Source organism: Taudactylus pleione, unplaced genomic scaffold, assembly GCF_031769625.1.
Source record: "Taudactylus pleione unplaced genomic scaffold, aTauple2 ptg000386l, whole genome shotgun sequence".
NCBI lineage: Eukaryota > Metazoa > Chordata > Amphibia > Anura > Myobatrachidae > Taudactylus > Taudactylus pleione.
In genome coordinates, this window is record NW_028284787.1 from 6,092,872 (window position 1) to 6,116,941 (window position 24,070).

At 44.5% G+C, this 24,070-nt stretch overlaps 1 protein-coding gene across 1 annotated transcript in view; it reads left to right on the forward strand.

The window, feature by feature from the left end:
• Positions 1-24,070, forward strand: part of TEX10 (testis expressed 10) — a 108,416-nt gene that overhangs the window by 60,006 nt on the left and 24,340 nt on the right. The gene's annotated exons all lie outside the window — the stretch shown is intronic.

The following is a 24,070-nucleotide window of genomic DNA, read 5'->3' on the forward strand; positions in this document are numbered from 1 at the left end:
GGCGTTAAATCAGTCCTAGATATTCAGGATGATGATCCAGCTCATAGAATACTCCAGTGTTTAATCACCACCGAAAGGTGGTCAAAACGTTCCCTGTGTCTGAACAGCTTACTGAGCTTTTTGAAGAGGCATGAGGTAACCCTGATGAGCGGTTTTATGTAGATAAGAGGATAGTCATTGTATCCGTTCCCACCTTCTGTATGTGTCAAGTGAGAGGTACCTCCTACTGTAGATGCTGAGGTAACGCATTTATTAAGAAATGCAACATTGCATATTCCATAAGCATCTTCTCTGAGGGATTCCACAGATAAAAAGATTGAAGCCTGTTTTAAGGCAATATTCTCATCATCTGGAGCTGTTACCCATCCAGCTATAGCTGGAGCCTGGGTAGCCAAGGCTGTTGAAGAATGGATTGAGGCATTGGAAAATTCTCTACCAAATGCTACTAGTGAATAGATGATGGATATTTCCCACATACGGGAAGCGGCTTCCTATCTGGGAGAAGCTGCAGTGGATGCTGGAATTTTAGCTTCTAAGGCATCAGCAGCATCCCTAGTAGCACGCAGGGCCCTTTGGTTAGGATCTTGGAAAGCTGATACAGGATCAAAGAGGGCGCTGGAAGTTTTACCTTTTCATGGAAAGGTACTTTTTGGAGCAGAGTTCGATAACATAATTTCTACTCTGGCGGCTTCAAAGTCAGCAGGTCTGCCATCTAAGTCAAATAGTAAAGCTAGGCAGGTTTCTTTTCAGTCCTTCCGTCCTCAGAGAAGAGGTAAAGTACAGACTTCTTACAGGCAGACTAGTTTTCCTAAGTCAAATCGAAAAACTAAGGCAAGACGTTCTGCTTCTAAGCCGGACAACAAGCCTTCGGCTTGATGGAGCAGGCCTCCTCCTGGGGGATCCCAGGGTGGGGGGCCGACTTCAGTTTGCAGATTATTGGCATTAAACTACAGATGCCTGGGTCCAAGAAGTGGTCTTTCAGCGGTATGCCCTCAGTTTCAAGAGATATCCCCGCAAGTAGTGTTTTGCCACAAAGCCTCCATCAGATGTGGACAAGGCCTTGGCTGTTCAGGAAGCCATTCACTCCCTGCTACAGGCAGGGGTAATAGTCCCAGTTCCTGTGTCCCAACAACTAAGGGGTTATTACTAGGGGTGAGCGGGTTCGGATTTCTGAAATCCGAACCCCCCCCGAGCCCGGCCGATCCGAGTCAGGCTCGACTTTTCCCGTCTGACTCGGATCTGAAATCGAGGCAAAACGTCATCATCCCGCCTTCCGGGTCTTGCGGGTTTTGGATCCTATATAAGGTACCCGCGTCGGCGCCATTTTCTCACTCGGCTGTGGACAGTGAAGAGGGAGGGTGGGAGTTAGGGCTAGCTGGGCAGTGTAGTGCAGTGTAGTGTTGTGCTGTGCTGCTGTTGTCCATAAGGGCTGTGTCCACTCCTCCAAAGTCCATAGGGGCTGGCTGTGTCCACTGCTCCAAAGTCCATAGGGGCTGGCTGTGTTGTGCTGTGCTGCTGTTGTCCATAGGGACTGTGTCCACTCCAAAGTCTTGTGCAGAGTCCCAGTCCTAAAGGGGTGCTCTCCCCAAGTGCTAACAAAAAAAATAAAATATTTTCTGTGTTTGTGAATTGTGTGCGCAGTAGCCGCACGTGCATCAACAAAGTAGTGCCAAGCATGCGCCTGTGTCCCATAAATAAAGGGCCGGCTGGATTGACCGCTAAAGGGTGCTGTAACCCCAAAAGTGCACTTCAAACAAAATTAAAAAAAAATTTCTGTTTGTGAATTGTGTGCACTGTGGCTGCACGTGCATCAACAAAGGAGCAGCGCCAGCATGCGCCTGTGTCCCATAAGTAAAGGCCCGGCTGGCTCATTTCTTAAAGGGTGGTGTAACCCACAAAGTGCACTACTCTCCAGCAAAAATAAAAAAATATATTCTGTGTTTGTGTGCGCCTTAGCCGCACGTATATATCAATATAACATAAATGGAGGACCAAACTTTCTCCGATTAAAAATAAAATAGAGAAAGATCAAGAACCACTTCCTCCTAGTGCTGTTGCTGCTGCTGGGAGTTGTTCATCATCCCAGAGAGGAAGTAGGAACACCACTACTTTTACTAAACAATTGACCCTCCAACAGTCCTTAGCGAGATGGATGAAGTACGACAGCAGTCTTCCTGAAGCAAAACGTATAACTGAGGCCTTGACTGCTATGTTGGTGTTAGACTTGCGTCCGGTATCCGCCATTAGTACAGAGGGATTTAGACAATTGATGGAGGTAGTGTGTCCCCGGTTCCAAATCCCGTCTAGATTCCACCTGCATCCTTAAAGCAGCAGCGACAAGCGTGCGTCTGTCTGTTAAAGGGTGGTGTAACCCTCAAAGTGCACTCCACTAACAATAAAAAATTCTTTATTTTCTGTGTTTTGTGAATTGTGTGCACTGTGGCTGCATGTGCATCATTAAAGGAGCAGCGCCAAGCGTGCGCCTGTGTCCCATAAGTCTGTTAAAGGGTGGTGTAACCCCCAAAGTGCTCCAAAAAATAAAAAAACATTTTTTTTCTGTGTTTGTGACTTGTGTGCGATGTAGCCGCACGTGCATCAACACAGTAGCAGCGCCAAGCGTGCGCCTGTGTCATAAGTCAAGGGCCGGTTTGGACATCTGGTCCGGACTGAAGGACGTGCCTACAATTTCTGACAAGTCTACTGTCACTGCATATGATACTGTCCTCAAACCAGCAGTGACAAGCGTGCGTCTGTCTGTTAAAGGGTGGTGTTACCCCCAAAGTGCGCACCAACAAAATAAAATCTTTTTTTCTGTGTTTGTGTGTGAATTGTGTGGGCTGTAGCCGCACCTGCATCCTCAAAGCAGCAGTGACAAGCGTGCGTCTGTCTGTTAAAGGGTGGTGTTACCCCCAAAGTGCGCACCAACAAAATAAAATCTTTTTTTCTGTGTTTGTGTGTGAATTGTGTGGGCTGTAGCCGCACCTGCATCCTCAAAGCAGCAGCGACAAGCATGCGTCTGTCTGTTAAAGGATTACATCGGTGACAGCATCCAAGTAGGCATGTCAGACAGTCCGTACCTGTACTGGCAGGAAAAAGAGGCAATTTGGAGACCCCTGTACAAACTGGCTCTATTTTACCTGAGTTGCCCCCTCCCCCTCCAGTGTGTACTCCAAAAGAGTGTTTAGTGCAGCCGGGAACCTTGTCAGCGAAAGGCGTAGGAGGTTGCTTCCACAAAATGTGGAGAAGATGATGTTCATAAAATTAATTATCAACTCTTCCAGGGAGACCAGCCTCCAGAATGTACAGAGGGACCTGTGGTTGTGGATTCCAGCGGGGAAAAATTAATACTCTGTGAGGATGAGGATGTACACAACACTGAAGAGGGTGAGGAATCGGTGGATGAGGACGACATCATGCCTCCGTAGAGCCAGTTTGTGCAGGGACAGATTAATTGCCAGCTTGTTTTGTGGGGGCCCAAACGAACCAATCATTTCAGCCACAGTCGTGTGGCAGACCCTGGCGATGAATTGTTTGGTTTGTTAAAGTGTGCATGTCCTGTTTATACAACATGAGGGTGGGTGGGAGGGCCCAAGGACAATTCCATCTTGCACCTCTTTTTTTTTCTTTGAATTATGTACTGTTTGGGGCCTAGTTTTTCAAACTGCCATCCTGTCTGCCACTGCAGTGTCACTCCTAGATGGACCACGTGTTTGTGCCGCCCACTCGTATCTCTTAGCATAGTCATCCAGCTACCTCGGTGCAACCTTTTGGACATAAAAACTCTATTGTGAGGTGTTCAGAATAGACTGGAAATGAGTGGAAATTAAGGTTATTGAGGTTAATAGCATAGGAGCAGAAAAACACACAAATTCTGTGATTTTAGCTGTTTTTATGCATTTTTAAAAAAAAATACAGATCCAAAACACAAAACCCAGAACCCAAAACACGGAAGGGTGGTTTTGGCAAAACCAATCCAGATCCAAAATACGAAGAAAGATCCAGATCCAAAACCAAAACACAAAACACGAAAAGTGGCCGGTGCACACCCCTAGTTATTTCTCAAATCTATTTCTGGTCCAGAAGCCAAATGGGGCATATCACCCTATATTGAATCTAAAAACCCTCAACAGGTTTATCCATGTTCCCAAATTACGCATGGAAACTCTCCGGTCATTTATTTTGGCTATGTAGCCGGGAGATAACAACATGGTTTCCCTGGATATTAAGGATGCGAATCTGCATTTTTCAATTATCCCATCCCACCAGCAATTTTTACAATTTGCTGTCCTTCAGCAACATTACCATTTTCAGGCTCTACCCTTTGGCCTTTTTATGGCTCCCTATTTACCAAAATAATGTCAGTCATGACTGCTTATCTCAGGCTTCAAGGAGTCAGAATTCTGCCATATCTGGACGACCTTCTGATATTGGCACGGACTCCGTTGGTTTTGCAACACCATCTTCAACTGACCATAGCCTGCCTACAAAGGCACGACTGGATCATTAATTGGAAGAAATCATCACTTTCTCCAAAATAGCAGATTGTCTATCTGGGAGCATTTCTAAATTCTCAGGCACAAAGTTTCTGCCAGAGGACGAGATTGGGGCCTTATTAAAGTGGATACACATACTGTTACGTAAGCGAAGAGTATCCATTCTGTTAGCAATGCAGGTGCTGGGATCAATGGTATCGACCTTCAACATGGTGGGGCATGCTCAGTTTCATTCCGGGCCTCTGCAAATGTTGATGCTCTCCAGGTGGAACGGACAGCATCATTTAATACGGTCCCAGATGATCTTTCTCACTCCAGAGGTTTGTCATTTCCTCCTGTGGTGGCTAAAAAAGGAGCATCTAAACAAAGGGCGCCCGTTCTGGATTCCAAATTGGGTGCTTCTCACCACGGACGCCAGTCTTCGCGGGTGGGAGGTCATCACACCTTCCAGGGGAGATGGACAGATCAAGAAAGTAGTCTGCCAATAAACATTCTAAAATATTCTATACAAAGCACTTGTTAGGGCACAGGGCAGGCCTGTCCAGATCCAGTCCGATAACGCGACTATAGTGGCCTACCTCAATCATCAGGGAGGCACAAGGAGTTATGCGGCCATGAAGCAAGTCACAAAGTTCTCATTTGGGCAGAACGTCATCTTCCGGCCATCTCGGCAATATTCATTCCGGGAATACTCAATTGGGAGCAGACTTCCTAAGTCGCCATGACATACACGCTGGAGAGTGGTCTCTCCATCCGGGAGTGTTTCAGCTCCTGGTAAACAAATGGGGTCTACCAGAAATTATTCTAATGGCGTCACGCCACAACCACAAGGTCCCCAGGTACGGGGCCAGGTCCAGAGACCCATCAGCAGCCTTCGTGGATGCATTGGCAGTAAAATGTTGGCATATCTCTTTCCTTCAATTGCCCTGCTCCCAAGAGTTCTCAGGAAATTCAAGCAGGAAGGCGGAACAGTAATACTGGTGGCTCCAGCTTGTCCCAGACGTCATTGGTTCTCCGACGTACAGAATCTGTCGGTAGACAATCCACATTCTCTTTCTCTGTGGCAGAATCTGCTAACGCAGGGTCCCTGCTGACATCCGGACTTGCCCCGCCTGGCTTTCTACGGCGTGGCTCTTGAATCTTCCATCCTAAAAGCTAAGGGATTTTCCAGTTCTGTAGTTCTAACGATGCTTAGAGCACGAAAGCCTGCCTCTGCCTGCATCTATAACAGAGTTTGGCATTCTTTTGGTCGATTTATGTTCTCATAAGGAATATGATCCTAAGGTGTTTAGGATTTCCAGGATACTGGCTTTTCTGCAGCAGAGTTAGACAATTGTCTCCGTCTGGCCACTTTGAGAGTGCAGGTTTCTGCACAGTCAGTCTGGTTCCAGAAGAAGATTGCTTCATTACCAGATGTTAAAAATTTTTTCCAAAGAGTCCTGCGAGTTCAGCCTCCTTTTGTTCCACCGGTAGCACTGTGGGATTTGTCTTTGGTTCTTAAGGGGTTACAAGCTTCCCCATTTGAACCTTTTAGATTCTGTAGATTTGAAGTGGTTGACAGCAAAGACCTTTTTTTTTTTTTTTTCTTGTTATCTCTCCTGCTCGCAGAGTCTCTGATTTGGCAGCGCTCTCTTGTTGCTGCCCGTTTTTGATTTTTGTCCAGGATAAAGCTGTTCTTCGTACAAGGGAGGGTTACCTTCCTAAGGTACTGGCCCTTTTTCATGTAAAGTAAGAAATTGTTGTTCCAGCTTTTCAGACTCCAGACCTTTCTGTAGGTGAAGCCTACCTGGATGTAGTTCGTGCTCTCCGTATTTATGTGGAGCGTACAAACTGTTACAAAAAGAGAATCTGATTTTCTATTATATGGTATTCACAAACGAGGATGGCGAGCTAATAAGCAGACTCTGGCGAGATGGCTACGCATTACTATCTCTCGGGTGTACACACAGGCTAATCTTCCTGTCCCAAGCACAGTGACAGAACATTCTACTCTATCTGTAGGGCCATCATGGGCATTCAGTCGTGGTGCCTCTGCTGAACAATTGTGCAAGGCTACCACGTGGTCTTCTGTCCACACTTTTCGTAGGTTTTATGCCTCCCAGGATGCTTCCTTTGAGCGACAAGTTCTCCTTTCTGCTCAGGAGCATCCCCCACCCTAGGGGAACTGCTTTAGGACATCCCCATGGTATCCCTGTGGATCCCTATTGACCCCGAATAAGAAATATAGCGTTATGGTAGACCTACCTTGATAACTCCTTTTCTTCGAGGTCCACAGGGTGCCCACCCTGACTCACCTGGCTTCATTGGGTCATTTTCTTTCGGTCATTCCCTCATCTTCTGTAAGAGTGTTTCTTGTGTACGATTGTTCTTCCTTCCCCTCTTTCCTTCTCCTGCCTTTAGGCTTGTTAACTAAACTGAAGTCCTATGGCTAGGGGCGGGGTATATATATATATATATGAGGAGGACAAGGGCATTCTGGGAGCCAAAGCTGTTTGGTGCCTGGTCTTCCAACCATAATAACCCCATGGTATCCCTGTGGACCCTATGGACCTCAAAGAAAAGAAGTAATCTAGGTAAGTCTACCATAACTCTATATTTATGCTCTTCTTTATTTAAATGCATCATGTAGTGCCCGGAAAATGTGCTGAAACAAATGTTCAGTTCTGTGTTATGGTAACATACTTCCGGTATACTGAAGTTATTTACTGTATACTGCATGGAGTAGACATATATTATACACTACCTATGCCATTACATCAACCTTTTCAGCACAATACAAAGATACAACTACAAAATTAAATAAATCCACTGCATACTGACTGGTATTACAGGTTGAGTCTCCCATATCCGAATATTCTGAAATACAGAATATTTTTAGCATGACTGAGATAGTGAAACCTTTGCTTTTTGATGGTGCAAAGTGCACAAACTTTGTTTAAGGCACAAAATTATTAAGAATAAAGGATACAACTACCTATAGGCTTTGTGTATAGGGTGTATATGAAATATAAATGAATTTCATGTATGTACACAAACTTTGTTTGAGCCACAAAATAATTGAAAATATTGTATAAAATTTCCTTCATGCTGTGTGTATAAGGTGTATATAAAACATAAATGCATTCTGTGTTTAGATTTGGGCCCTATTCTTAAGACATTTCAATATGGAATGCAAATATTCCAAAATACGGAATATTCTGATATCCAAAATACCCTTGGTCCCAAGCATTTTGGATATGGGAGACTCAACCTGTACACACTTACTGCAGGCTGTCTTTCACAGAATCCCTTTTTTTCTATAGTTTTAAATATTAAATTAAATATTTAATTTAGTTTACAGCATCACGCAGTTGCTGTAGATTTGTTTTCTGCACATTCATTCACATTCGTGCTGTAGATATCCTGTTCCACTACATTCTAAAGGTCCTCTATAGAATTGAGATGTTTTGACTGTGGAGGCCATTGGAGCATGCTGAACTTATGGTCATGTATGTGAAGCTATTTTCAGATAACATTTGCTTTGTGCCATGGAACGTTACCCTGCTTATAGTAGGCATTAGAATATGCATAGGCTGTGACATTTAAACAATGCTTAATGTATGCAAAGAAAATATTTACTTAACCATTCCCTGCACTACTCCGCCCCACCAGCATGAACCATTGATACAAATCCATGGGTCATGCCTTGTATTTATGTAAAATGTTAACTCTACCATCTGGATGTCACAGTAAAAATTGACAGACCAAGTGCCATCTTTACAATCTTCCAAATGTCCACATTTGTTGAACCAATGTAGCCACAGTTTCTTGTTCTTAGCAAGGTGTTTAGAGCTAGAGTTAAGCACTGGGTTGAATGGCCGGAGCTAGTTAATTAAGTCTTTTTCCCCTTGCTTTTAACCTGCGAGTAGTGTTCATTAACTCATGTCTGCATGCTATTATGCAATCTATTACTGACACATAATTGAATTATAATTGCAAAAAAAAGTAGTTCTACCTAATAAAGTGGCCACTTTGATATTTATATACATTTTTATGGGGTTTTCACTAATCTTTACAGAATTGGTCAAGTAAGGTTTATGTGCATGAACCATTCATCTTTGACAAAAAGGAGCCGAGTAGCCTATATTTTAGTGAAGCAAGTCACACACAAAAATATTTCACCAAGCTGCTGGTCAGGGTGTTGAAACAGCAAGAGAGCATCTGAAACAGCCAATCGGAGATAGCAATGTGCCCTGTTACTTAGCAGCAGCCTAGAGGGGGGCAGGAGTTGGGGACTGAGCAGGGTCACGTCTGTGAGAGACAGCCTCCAACGAACCCATGAAGATGCCCTGATGCAGATACAGTAGCCAGGAAGGAGCCAGGGGAGGCATAGCTATCAGAAATATAATAAAAACAAACAAGCATCGGAACACCATCAAATGATTTCCATTTGATGGTGACAAACATCGGACCACCACCAGAAAATGGTAAAAACACTAGCATCGGAACAAAAACATTGATGTTTAGTAACAATCGGATTCTGATGTCCATCCCTGCACTGGAACTGCGGGCGGACTACGACCACCACTCCTCCACTGTGAAGTGCTCCCTCTCCACTTTGATGATCCCGCTCAGCCACACACCTTTGGTGAACAGGAGGCACCTTCCATGGAAGTCAGAGCTGTTCTTTGACAGTGGCATCACGGCGAACAAGCTCAACAGGAAGCCTAGGAAATACAAGAGGACATTGCTCATCGTCAAGTTTAGTATCTGGAAAAGGGTGTGCATGGAGGCTGCGGAAATATGCACAGGTGCTCCAGCACTAGGGACATGCTACTGTTAATGCTTACGTTGGCTGCAGTACAAATATCTCATCCATAATCCTCCTGCCCTTCCCAGCACATCCCAGTGGCTGAGCCCCAGCCAGCTGCAGGGCAGCAGCAGTGGGGGTTGTCTTGATACTGGTGAGATTCAGGGAGCAGGAGTGAGCAGCAGGGGACTGGTGAGAAGCAGGAGGCTGTTGTAAGATGCAGGGGGCTGTGGTGGGATGCAGGGACTGTGGTGACATGGAGTAGGTTGTTATGAGATGGAGAATGCTGTGGCGAGATTAAATTGCCACCATGTGAAGCCGGGGCAAGTCACTGGTAGACCTGTTTTTGGATATATCTTCTATCAGGGTTTATAGTTTGGTTGTTAGTCATTTTGAATTGATAATGGTCCTCTTTAAAACCACCTCTGTCCACTGTTAAATTAACAGGTATAATTATCACTTTCCCCCCTTATATACTTGAAATGTTTATACTAAATTACTCTAATAACATCCTGCATATCTTTGAAATGAACAATAACCATTTTCTCTAACAGTGGCTGTCAATCTATTTTCTTTAATAGGTTTGATGGCATTAGCCCTGTGATCCTTTTTGTTTTGCAGTATCCGTTACGCAGTCTGTGGGACATACATTTGCGGCCCAATTCCCTGCCAACGCCAATCAAAAACGCCAATCCGCATACATTGAAGATCACCCGTCCGTTGGCAGATCAGGGAAAAAAAGCATGTTAAAAATCGGATTCTCCAATTCCGACCATTTTCAGGTTGGAATCGGGTAATCAAGGTTGTCCAACATGTTGGATTTCCCTCACGCCAGCGTCGACAAAACAGGGAATTGAGGCAATCCATTGTGGATGCATCAGCCCAATAAGGCACTTTTTGTAGAATCAACAATAAATGTATGACTTGCCATTTAAGTTTTATAAAAGGTATCATTTATCTTTGACACTACATCATGTCATAGGGTCTGACTCAGATTTCATATGCATCGCAGCTGCGGCCTGTACAAACAATCACTCGATCTGCATCCGTAATCGTCTGTGTCCAGCTCTGAATGCGGTTCATAGCCTTAATCTTTTTCTAGATGTCAATAAAATAACTCAGAAGTGTGTAAATATATATTAACAGTGAATAAGTAACTACATCAAATAATACCGCAAAGGTCTAATAAATCCAGGATTTTCCATCTGACATGCAATTCACATGCTTAATAATAATTTGGTTTTATTTTTTTTTATTTTGTTACATTCTTTTTAATTTGTATAAATTCATCCTAGGACATGCTGCTTCACATGCTTATCACTTCAGCCCAGAGCTGATTCAGATAGACAAGTTGCATGCACTGTTTCTAATTAAAAAATACTGAATTTTTTTATTTTGTTTTTGCCTCGGGTTCTTTCATTTATTTTACCAAACTAATGAAAAAAAATCTGCTTGTCGTTTGATTTGAATGATGTGTATCCACGTTTTAATGAACAAATTTGTCGATGACGTTGGATAACCGGTCGTAAAGAAAGCGACATGTAATGTGACGTGTATTTTTATCACCACTTTTAAGGTTAGGGATTTCTTGGGAGTTTGGCAATATGGCAAATTTAGTATGGAGGCAGTAGGCTTGGCAATTACAAGGTCATTAAAAAGCAGCAGCATTAGTTTCAACAAGGGCAATTTCCTATTCACATGCTGGATTGAATGTAAATTTATGAATGTTTTAGGGACTAAAAACGGGTGCACACAATCAATGCATTTCAATTGAGCTTGTGGTTATGCCTGGTCAGTAGTGTGATTAAAAATGAATCCAATTTATGATCCTAAATCCTGTGATTAAAATAAATATTCTTCATAAAATCTATAATGTTGCTATAGGTCAACGATGACTTTTAGCAAACATAAAATAAGCAATTTCCGGTGACACAGAACACAATTTTTGATGAATGTCCTTACTTAGTACCTTTTTTGTGTCTATTGGAGATGGTTAGTATGGAAAAATTTAAAATCCAGATCAGACTAGCCTCCATCCCTCAAACACATGTGTTCTATGTAGTCTACCACCCCTACTTGTAATCTCTAGCCTCTACACTTGCCAATTCCGCTCCCCTTACCTCTTTATGTCTACTCAAAGCCACTCTAGCAAATTTTCAGATGACCTTAGCTTGTCTTCACAGTGCACATGCTCCAGAGCCCATTGTACACATCTGCAAGTTATTCAGAGCTCTACACAACTGTTACTTGTGGCTGAAACGATGGTAATGGGACATTGGTTAATGACGGAACATCAATGGAATTGTGGGCTATTCAGAATTGTTGATGTGCAGAGATCTGTCCCTTCAGATGGAATGCTTTCACCAGGCATAGGGCTATAATACAAGTGCACACTGAATACGTAAGCTCGGGACCTCCTCCCTCCTTTCCCCTATTTTTATACCTGCCTCCCCTCCTTTCCCCTATTTTTATACCTGCCTCCCCTCCCTCCTCTTATACTTTCTATGTGTTTTATTTATACATGCCCATAATTACCACTTGCATTTACCCTGATATTTAGCTTTTAGAAATTTTTTATGTAAAAATAAAATTTGACAAAAGAAAAAAAAAACCATTAAACAAATGTATTCGGCTTTTTGTTACCTCTTTCTAAATGCTTTGGTGATGAACTACAGATGTGATAAATGCCAGCATCAAATAATGTATCTGATAACCACTAAGCAGATGCTCAATCAGTACAAGATACAGCCTGAGGAGATGCGCTCTGATTTATTAGGTTTTCTTTCATATTTCCATCGCTTCAAATTATTTTAATTTTCGAGGAAAATATTCAATAGACCGCATTTTATTATACACCTTTGAGATATATATATATATATCTAATGCATGTGATAGCTTCTGGAACCTTATACTCAATTTCTCTTATAAAAATAGAGCGTTTTCTACTACTGTGTTTTTTTTTTTTTTTATACTTTGTAGCCAGAAAATTGATTTTTTTACACATTGCATTTATCCGAGACAGATTTACAGGGTTGTGTATGCTTAAGTGTTTTTAAAAATGACTATTTCTGGAAGTATTGGACCTGTGGTTAATTTTATTTTTTTTACCTTCTGTCTGATGAAGCATCTCTGCCCAACTCAAAAAGCATATTGTGTTACAAAGCCTGCTAAGGAATTGCCTCTCTTCTAAAAATTGCCACCCAAGCTCCCTCACTTCAGAACTGAGTCATCATATCTATATTACCTTCTAGCTTTCATAGCATATTTTGTAATGTTCTACACCACAGTATTATTTTACTGTAAGAAAGTGATCATTTTAGGTCTGGGTAAATAGTACAGGTTGAGTCTCCCATATCCAAATATTCAAAATTACAGAATAATTTTGGCATGACTGAGATAATGAAACCTTTGTTGATGGTTCAGTGTGCACAAACTTTGTCTAAGGTACAAATTATTAAAAAATATTTGTATAAAATTACCTTCAGGCTGTGTGTGTATAAGGTGTATATGAAACATAAATTAATTTAATTTCTGTACACAAACTTTGCTTGAGCCACAAAATTATTGAAAATATTGTATAAAATTACCCGCAGGCTGTGTGTATAAGGTGTATATAACACATAAATGCATTCTGTGTGTATATTGGGGTCCCATTCCCAAGATATTTCATTATGATATGCAAATATTCCAAAATACCCCTGGTCCCAAGCATTTTGGATATGGGAGAATCAACCTGTATATTACTTCAAGAAAGTGATTATTTTAGGTCTGTCTATACTGAGGGTGTCAAATTTATTTTCTGAGTTGTAATATTAATCATGCCCCATACTGTTTGCTTATCTCCAGATTCCTGATGATAATATTACAGGTTGAGTCTCCCATATCCAAAATGCTTGGGACCAGGGGTATTTTGGATATCAGAATAATCCGTATTTTGGAATATTTGCATACCATATTGAAATGTCTTAGGAATAGGGCCCAAATTTAAACACAGAATGCATTCATGTTTTATATACACCTTATACACACAGCCTGCAGGTAATTTTATACAATATTTTTAATAATTTTGTGGCTCAAACAAAGTTTGTGTACATACATGAAAATCATTTGTCATATATACCTTATACACACTGCCTATAGGTCATTTTATACTTTATTTTTAATAATTTTGTGCCTTACAAAGTGTGTACATTGAACCATTAAAAAATCAATTTCTACTTCAGGGTCCATAGGGTATCCACTGGCTACCTTGGGGGTAAAGGTGATGACGTCAGGCATCGGGCACCATAGAGTTAAGTTTCAGCCTCCCAGGATGCACTAGGGTCCCCCTCCTCTACCCCCGAGCCAAGGCATCTCAGTTTAGTTTGGTGCCCGGCCGGAGTCGGATGCACATGTTAGAGGGGGGCTATGAAGAGCCCCTGAAGTTTCTTCAATGCAGCTGTGGCTGCACATCTGGAAGTACAGCATGGACAGTCAGTTCCCGGTACCAGAACGCCGGTCATGATCCGGGGATGCTGGTAGGCATCTGGGGTCACAGCTAGCGGTGACCCCAGATGTTCAGGACCATGGCCGGAATCAAGGGGGACAGCAAGGTAAGCAGCGGGGTCCCGCGGTGGGTCCCCGCTGATACATGGTCCAGAGTCCCCAGGCAGGGGGCTCCATGGGGACTGGCTGCAGCATGCAGCCAGGTTCTAACCTGCGCTTCCACTACCCCCCTGGGGACAGCAGGACCGCGGCAGAGCGGTAGCGCTGCGGCGTCCCAGGGGTTAAATGCATGCCAGGGGAGCGCGCCTTCCCTGTCTCACAGCCGGCGCCTCCCCCGCTGCACACAGCCCTTTCTGCACATGCCGACTGGCCCTGTGCAGCGCTCCTCCCCCAGGCCGGCCTCCTCTCTGCTCCTCGGTGGCCATCTTTGCTGGAAGCATGGTGAGCGCTGCTGGACGCTGAAGGACGGTGACATCGCGGTCTGGGTCCCCCTGCATACCTCTCCTCCGTTGAATTAAGGTCTGTATGCAGCGCTGTGTCCTACCAGGCTCTGAGACTGCGTAGTTGAGGATCAGCGCTTATAGTGCAGGAATTGATTTCTTTGCATTGTATGTGACCTATGCTAGCGTCTGCTGCCTGTACTTCATTTTCTATCTGTCAGCATTTAACTGTCCCTGTTCTTTCTGCTGAAGCCCTTGCGGTGCGGTGCTTGCAGGGTGGTGTCTCACTATACTAACGAGTATCAGTGAGAGGGGTCACATACTTACCATTATGTCTGAAAGTGAATTTCCTCTACAGCTTTTATGTACTACATGCAAGGTACCTATAGCAGAGGGGGACGGTAGTGCGGAGGGACTATGTCGACAGTGTTATTCGTTGACGCGACCGATTACGGTCACGGCTCCGTTACAGGAGCCGCCCTGGGCTTGTTTTGCCAAAGCGCTTACAACCCTCGTCGGCCAGTTAGCTACGCAGCCTGCCTTCACTCTGATGGGTTTGTCCCAGCAGTCAGTGGTGTCGTCACCCATGCAGGTACCCCACAGTCTCCCTGTTTCCCCTCCTCAGGTCTCTCATGAGCCTGCGTGGGTTAATTCGCTCTGTACAGCAATTGTCAGAAGTGTTGCAAGGGGAGTCTGTGATGCGGCCTCACAAGCGGCGGTGGCGTCTGTGTCTGCTCCTTATGAGGACAACGACGGGACGACCGACGATGGGGAGATTCTGGATCTTTCTGACCAGGAACCTCCCCGTCCTAAAGAGTCGGACGCTAAGTCTAAGGTGTATATACCTGGCCTTATTCGTGCAGTCCGTTCTGCTTTAGTTATTGAGGATGAGGTGCCTCCGGTATCAAAGTCCAAATACGCCTTTTTCTACTTCAGGTTCCATAGGGTTCCACAGGATACCTTGGGGTATAGGCGATGGCGGCAGACATCCAGGCACCACAGAGTTAAACTTTCAGCCTCCCAGGATGCACTGGGGTCCCTCTCCTATACCCCGAGCCTCAGGCCACTCAGTTTTCGTCGGTGCCTGGCCGGACCAGTCGCACTGTACAGAGGGGGGTCTTTTTAAGGCCCCTGAATATTTCTTCGCAGCTGTGGCTGCACAACTAGAGTGCTCCAGCATAGGACAGTCAGTATTGACGTCCATGCTGTCACTCCTACACCCCGCTGGTACAGATCCGGGGATGCTGGTAGGTAGCTGGGGTCACAGCTAGCGGTGACCCCGGCTACCTGGACTGTGGCCGGATGCACGGGGATCAAGGTAAGCGGCAGGGTCCCGCGGTGGGCACCCGCCGGTAACACAGTCCTGTTTGGTCCCCAGGCAGGGGGCTCCCTGGGGACCGGCTACGCGTGGGGCCAGGTACTGATCCTGCGCCTTCCACTAGACCACCAGGGACAGCGGACCGCAGCATGTGCGGTACAGCGCGGCGTCCCAGGGGTTAATAGCAGGCCAGGGGAGAACGCCTTCCCTGTCTCACAGCCGGCGTCTCCCCCGCTGCACAGTGCCATTCCACAGCGGGCTGTGTCAGCGCTCCTCCCCCGGGCCCTGCCTCCTCTCTGCTCCTCGGTGGCCATTTTATCACTACATGTGCTGGGGATGGCAAACGCTGCTGGAAGCCGATACAGGTGCCATTGCGGTCCGGATCCCCCGCATACCTCTACTTCAATTACGGTCAGTGTATGCAGCACTGTTTCCTACCAGGCTCTGGTCTGTGTAGTTGATCGCAGTGCTTCTAATGCAGGATGTTATCTGTGCATTGTATGTGACTTAAATGCTAGTGCTGTTTGCCTGTACTTTCATTTCTGACTGTCAGCCTTTTTCCTATCCCTGTTCTTCTGCTACAGCCCTTGCGGTGCAGTGTTGCAGGGTGTTTATTACCTCACAGTAAACGTGTTTTTTCTGTGTGGGAGGTCACATACGCTCCGTTAACACTCCTCATGTCTGAAAGTGAATGAGGATATCCTCTTCCAGCTATAATGTACTGATATCATGTGCAGTTAGCGGAAGGATATGTAGACGCTGAGGGTTTATGGAGGGCATGTTGTATTATATATCACGCCCCATTTCTGTCACTGTGCCTGCACAAAAAAGGGGACTGCCCTCGGCTAGCTAAGATGCTTACCGCCCTTGTGGGCAACGCCCCCTGCGTTTCCCCATAGGGGTTATCGCAGCCTGTGGTGGTCTCATCACATGCAGGGGACAGTTGATGGTACCCCAGTGTATCCTGTTTTTCACCCCCCCCAGGTCTCGCAGGAGCCTGTGTGGGTGAATTTATTGTCCAAATGGTATAGCACCTGATGGACGTTTTACAGGGGGAGTCACCATTTTGGCCTTCTAAACGGCCTTTCGGGTCTCAGACGGGTAAAGGCATGACGTCTGATGACGGTGACATTATTGACTTTTTCAGACACGAGCCCCTTAGTGCAAAGGAGGCGTAGTCTGGGTCTAAAGTCTATATACCTGGCCTTATACGGGCAGTCCGTGCGGCTTTGGTTATTACATATCCCCCGTGGCTAAATCCAAATATGCCTTCTTTAAGGATAAGGGTGTTGCCACTGTAATTCCTCTATCTGGTCAGGTGGATCATTTAGAGGAGGCGTGGAAAATCCGGGTAAGCGGTTCCAGCCTCAAAAACTGTTGACTTTTTGCCTACCTCTTTTGCGGATAATTACATTTCCGAATGAGAGGTACCTTTACGGGTAGATTCTCATGTTACACGCCTAGTGAGGAGTGCTACGTTGCCCATGCCCTCCAGGTCCTCTTTGAAGGAGGTTCCAGATTGCAAGGGGTAAATATATCTAAAATCCAATATTCCCTTGCTGGAGGGGCTTCCAGGCCGGCTATGGCCGTGTGCTGGGGGGCCAGAGCCATGGAGCGCTGAGTAGGTAACTGGATCTCTGCACACTGACTCTCCAGCAGAGCAGGTGGATAGTGGCAAATTCTCAGAGACTTTGCCACGGTCATAATGAGACGGTCTTACATATAGCCTACTCCTTTCCAGAATCTCCTCGGCAGCAGTAGCGGCTTGCCGCTCCCTGTGGTTGCGCTCTTGGAAAGCGGACGCAGATTCCATTTGGAATGCTTTGTCTTTACGGGACAAGTCCTGTTTGGCCCTCGTCTGGACGCAATTGTGGCCCCGCAGGCAGCAGCTACGTCTGCTTTGTCTTTTCGGCCCTGTGAGGCCAGGGTGAGTCTAAAATACAGCTTTCCAAGACAGTCAGTAGCCAGGAAATCTGCTCAGCCATAAGAGCAGGCTTGGAGTACAAGACGTCCTACTCCCAAGTTGGACTATAAGCCTTCAGCCTCATGGGACTGGCCTCCTCTCGGGAGACCCCAGAATTGGAGGCCGGCTTCTCCAGTTCGCCCAGTGCTTGGTGTCTGATCACCACGGACACTGGGGTAAGAAGTATTTTCTTGAAGGTATGTTCTCTCCTCCCGGTAAAAGCCTCCCAGACGGTTTTTCGTTACAGGTCTTCTGTCAATTCAGGACAAGGCCCTGTAATTTTTGAGGGTGTTACACTCTATGCTCCAGGCAGGAGTTATAGTACCTATTCCGTTGCCCCAAAGGGGAACGAGGTATTACTCCATCCTCTTTCTGGTACAGACACCCAATGGGTCTTACCAGGACATTCTCAACCTCGAATCCTTCAACAAATTCTTAAGGGTTCCTTGGTTCGGGAGGGGGACCCTGCATTCCATCATTCAATGGAGCCTGGAAATTTTGTGGATATATTCAGGGTGACTACCTGAATATCCCTCTTTTCTTAGCACACCAGTGTTTTCCTCAGGTTTGCAGTGGTCGATAAGCATTTCCAGTTTCTGGCATTGCCCCTTGGTCTGGCCTCCGCGCCTCACAGTTTACCAGGGTCATGACAGTTATGGCTGCCCACCTGCGGATGCAGGGGGTCCGCTTGTTATCCTATCCGGGCGACCTCCTGTTGTTACCACGGTCTCCAGAGATACTTCAGTGCCATATGCAACGGACAATATCTGTGTTGCTACATTAGGGCTGACTGATAAACTGGAAATGGTCCTCTCTGATTCTTCACAGAGGATGCTCCATATCCCAACTTCTGAGGATCTTTGTGATTGAGGAAAAGATCTCTGCATTACAGGCAAGGGTACGCAGTTGCCTGCAGAGTCGCTGAGTGTCTATTCACTTGGCAATGTGGTTCCTGGGTTCCAGGGTGTCTCTGTTCGACATGGTGGAGAGTACCCAGCTTCACTCTAAACCTCTGAAAAACTTGATCCTCTCCGGATGGGATGGGTTGCCACATAGGATAAAGTCAATAGGCTTTCCCCGGAGGTTTGTCTCTCTCTGGCCTGATGGCTGCGGAAAGCTCACCTAAACAAGGGGCACCCCCTTTGGGATTGCGAACAGGGTCCTTCTGACGATGGACACCAGTATCCGTGGCTGGGAAGCAGTGACTGGTCCACACTTGTTCCAGGGCAGGTGGACACCAGTAGTTTTTGCGCTTCCCATAAACATCTGAGAACTCTGAGCAGTATTCAAGGTTCTCCAGCATGCAGGACAGGTCCTCCACGGAAATACCGTACAGGTACAGTCTAACAACGCCATCATGATGGCTTATGTAAATCACCTAGGAGGTTCCCAAAGTCAGGCGACACTAACAGTGGTGTCCCGAATTCTGGCTTGGGTGGAAGGCTTTATCCCTGCCGTCATCGGCAGTGTTCTTTCAGGAATCCTCAGATGGAAAGCAGGCTTTCTCAGCCGTCAAGACATGCATTCAGGGAAATTTCCTCTTTATCAGGAGGTGTTCAATCTTCTGGTGAACAAGTGGAGCCTTTCAGAGATGAGACTCTTCTGATAGACGTAGGTAGGTCCTGTGGACCTTCCAAATTGTGTACCTCGTCCCTCCGTTATCCCTTCTTCCTCCAGTAATAGCAAGAAGGAGGCACGCTCCAGCTGGTAGCTCCAGCGTGGGCCAGATGGCACTATTACTCAGATCTTCGGAGCCTCTCAGTTAACACTCCGAAGCTGTTGCCTCTACGCCCGGACCTGTTGTCTCAGGATCGTGGCTGATGCCCAGACCTGGGTTGTCTGTCCTTGACGGTGTGGCGGTGGAGACTGCCCTCTTAAGGTCTAGGAGTATTTCCAGCTCTATAGTTAACAAGGGCTCTGTCCATGCTAAGAGCTCGGAAGCTTTTATCTGCAAGAATTTACCATTGGGTATGGTATACTTTCTTTCAGTTGTGTCGCCCTAGAGGCTAGGCTCCTCGGGTATTCCGGATATCCAGAGGTTGGCTTTCCTACAGGTGGGCTTAGATAACGGTCTTCGCCTTGCTTACCTGAAGGTGCAGGTTTCTGCCCTGTTAGTATGGTTTCAGTGTAGGATTGCTACACTTCCTGATGTCCGCACCTTTGTGCAGGGTGTACGTTATATTCAGCATCCCTTTGTTTCACCTGTGGCTCCTTGGGATTTGGCTGTGGTCCTTAGGGTTCTCTGAGGACCGCCATTTGATCCACTGGGCTCAGTGGATTTCAAATGGCTTACGGCTTGGACTGTATTCCTTCTGGCTCTTAATTTGGCCAGTAGGATCTCAGAATGGGAGGCTCTAGTTTCCACATCAATGAGGATATTATAGTACCGGCCTTTACTTCCCCAGTCCTGTCTGCTGGTGAGGCCTCTTTGGCTGTGGTACGGGCGCTAAGAATTTAAGTTGACCGTACCAGTCCATTTAGGAAATCAGACTCTCGGTTTTGTCCTTTCTGGTTTCCATAAAAAGGGTTGGCCTGCCACTACGCTAACTTTGGCAGGATGGATTCACAGGTCTTCCTGTTCCATCCTCTATTAAAGCTCTTCCACTAGGTCTGTGGGTCCTTCGTGGGCAGCTCGACGTGGCGCCTCAGCGGTGATTGGCAGCCACGTGGTCATCTGTCCATATTTTTGTAAGGTATTATGCTTTTGATACCTTCGCCTCTCAGGATGCTTCCTTCGGGCGGCGGATTCTCCTTACAGCACAGGAGCATCCCCACCCTTAAAGGATACTGCTTTGGGACATCCCCAAGGTATCCTGTGGATACCCTATGGACCCTGAAGTAGAAAATATGAGATATGGTAAGAACTTACCCTTGTTATCTCTATTTCTACGAAGTCCATAGGGTTCTACAGGACTCCCGCCCTGTCGCACCTGTGCTGCAGATGGGCTTTACTTTGGTCACCGTTTTTTCCGTCTCCCTCTGGTGAGAATGTGATTCTTGTGTGTCCAGATCTTTCTTCTCTCTCTTCCTTCTCCTCCTCCGGCCTATGGCTTGGTACCTAACTGAGATGCCTTGGCTCGGGGGCAGGGTATAGGAGGGGGACCCTAGTGCATCCTGGGAGGCTGAAACTTAACTCTATGGTGCCCGATGCCTGACGTCATCACCTATATACCCAAGGTATCCTGTGGAACCCTATGGACTTCGTAGAAATAGAGATAACAAGGGCAAGTTCTTACCATATCTCATATTTTTTTCACTATCTCAGTCATGCTAAAAATATTCCGTATTTCGGAATACAGTGTATTCCGTATATTGGAATATTTGGATATGGGAGACTTAATAATTTATTAATATAGCACTTTTCTCAGTAAGAACTCGCTTGTGCCTGCTAACTTTCCTGCAACATGTTTTGGTTTTATAAATTGGTAACAATTGTTTTCTTTTCAAGAACTTCCTAATCATAGAGGTAAATAGTGGTAGGCTTCAAACCCAAATCTTCTTTTGTATTGTTGGAATACATTAAAAAGCTTTAAGAGCTGGTTTTTGCTCTTTAAAACAAGGAGACAGGGTTATACTGTAAGTTTCCTGACCCAGGTGATTTTAAGAAAACTAGGATAAAATTTCAAGTTCTCCTATTAATGGCATGCCTCTGGACTACAGTTGTTTCTGTAAGCTCAAACAGGCTACATTTCAACATAAGGCCATGTCCTAATAAAGTGCAAGCTATAAACCTATGTCTAGCTTTACAGATCACTAAATGATCAATAAAAATGGTTTCTTTGTTCTTATTTGCTACTGACTCAAATGGCGAGGCCAACAATTTATTAATTTTCAATTGCCCTCTGTCACTTCTGTCTCACTTCTGGTTGGACAAAAAACTTTTAGAGGAGTCAGTTAGTGGACAGCAGCATATTTTTGAAGCCAAGAAAGTTGTGCATCTATTGACATCGATGATGAAATAAAACAAGGTCATGCTAAAAGGACTGTGATGTCATCACCTAGCACCCACAGATCACGCAGACTGCACACAGGTGCAGTCTGAAAAGGTTGGATCCAGCCTGCAGTGTGAACACTGTTTCAGCAGCTGTGACACTGTTTGAAACAGTGTTCAATAACCCAGGTTGGACCTGGAATGTCAGTGTGAAAGTGGTATTAGTCACTGGCTCCTTCCAAACATGTCCTAACAGTCATCATGCAAAGTCACGCGGTCTCTTTCCTAGCCATTATTTTTTCTCCATAAAAGTATTTGCTTATTTATGTAGAGGTTTGTGAATTTCGCTTAAATGCAGGCACCATTTTAGTCTCCCTATTCTCTGAGTGTTTTTCTACATACTCCCCAAAAGCTTTTGCCCTGGTAAAATCCAGTCTCTTATTCAGAGACACTTATTTCTCTTGGATCAAAATGAACAAATTTTTTTCAAGTAGTCACGTCACCTCTAAGTATATTCCATTATGTGGTAATCCTTGCCTCCCTCCAGCTCTTGGTAATGTTCACTTTTTATGTTTTTATATTTATATATATATATATATACACACGAGACCTTCTATATACACCTCCTGTTTGTAGGATGATTGATGACAATGTTTTGCAATCTTTATATCCTTTTTTAATGTCAATTTCTTACAAAACAAAATATTTCTACTGTGACCTCCTGATCATAGATAAAGATAGATTATGGAAATCTTAACATAATTGGGTCAAAGAAATCCCTAATAATTTCACCTCTGCGGAATCTCTTACCAAAATGGAACTACCTTTGTTATACCTCCCCTCTGCCAATCTTCAGGAAGTTCACTTTCAAACTGTGTAGAGCCTACATATATCTCTCAGGGGTCAACGTATGCACATGGTGGTCGATGTGACGGAACAATGTCCCAAATGTAAAGCACAAAACAATTATTTTCCATAATTTATGGGCCTGTTCTAAGGTCAAGCACTTTTGGAACAAACTTAATTATATCAATTCAACTTTTTGCCTCCAATTGCCACTAGACCCGTTAGCATTTTTATGCGCTGACTTCGTAATTGGCATTCTATACTATTACATAAGCATTTAATTCCCATATTGACAACCGTAGTCACTCTTGCTGAAAAGGTGATTTTGCTAACTCGGACCTCTTAAAAAAAAAAAAAAAAAAAAAAAAAAAGCCCCTCTTTTGGAGACAGTCAAACTATTATTAATGAAAACCCTCTTCTTTGAAAGGCAGTCAACATTACCTGATGTTGAGAGAGGAGTCATTAGATTTTTCAAAAAGTGGGGTCAGTTCTTAGAATCTTTCAACAACATGTATTAAGATTTGAAAATACGGATTGGTATCTTTATCATAAGCTTACTTGAATAGCTAATGTTATTTCTGAAGAGTTTTATATAGAAATATTTCCATATAATAAAATAGAGATTGATATCTCTAATATTCTCTTTATCACTCTCACAAGCTCTCTTCCTCCCTGCTCCTACCCCTTATATTCCTGTTGTGTTTTCCACCCCTTGTCTTGTCAAGTCAATTTCAATATCTCTTTATTCTTTTGGTTTTAGATTTTGTTTTTTTATTTATGATAAATTCTTTATTTACATTTTTTCATATAAAGACTGATTGAACGTTTCCAGCAAAAAAATTTTGACCACATAGTCATTTAGGACCCAATTCAAAAACATATTACAGAAAAATCGCATTTCAATACATAAATTCACAATAAGTAATATAATATCTTGTATTATATACAGATAGGAACCTTCAATATCTTAAACTTATCTGACATAATACTGAAAACACATAACAGAAAAGGGGGGATGGAGAGAGGAGTAAAGAAAATGCACAGAGAATATTGTGATTACAGACAGGTCACTGAGCACTTACAAAAGTAATGGTGGAGTAGAATAGCATAAAACAATAAGATCAGCAAGTAGAAACACTTCAGGAGGGTAAACAGCCTGGAGCTTGTGGTATCAAATCTTTATACGAGGGGGAAAGTTTAAAATCTAGCCAGCTAAACCACAGTGCCGTGAAATCAGGTTGTTTCTCCGGGGCCATGTGAAATATGTCGTCCATGTAAAAATCTAACCTTCGACACCAGTCCCAGACAGTAGGTGCTTGGGGGGGGGGGGGAATCGCCAATGGAGTGGAACTACTGCTCTGGCTGCATTGTTCATGTGTTTTAAAAGATAATTTTTATATCTAGATAGAGGGATGGTTGTATGCGATAGTAACCAATAATCGGGGTTTGCAGGGGCCGGATAACCAAGAATCTCTGATGCCACGGCTATAACCCCGGTCCAAAATGGTGTAATCAACGGGCAATCCCACCAGATATGGAACTTTGTACCTTTTTTTTTTCTTTCCTGCATCTCCAGCAAAGAGGTGACATGCCAGGAGAATACTTCTGAATAATAGCTGTGAAGAGTGTGGAACATTATATCATCCAAGTATATCTGAACCTCTGACTCATGTCTCAAGTTCTCAGGATCTGAGCGGGTCTGAATCAAATTATAAAGGCTGGAGTAATAAGCCTGAAATAGTTTTGCAATTTGAGTCAGAGGAACAGGGAGCACCTGAAGAATTTTTTAGTTTCTGTATATAGGC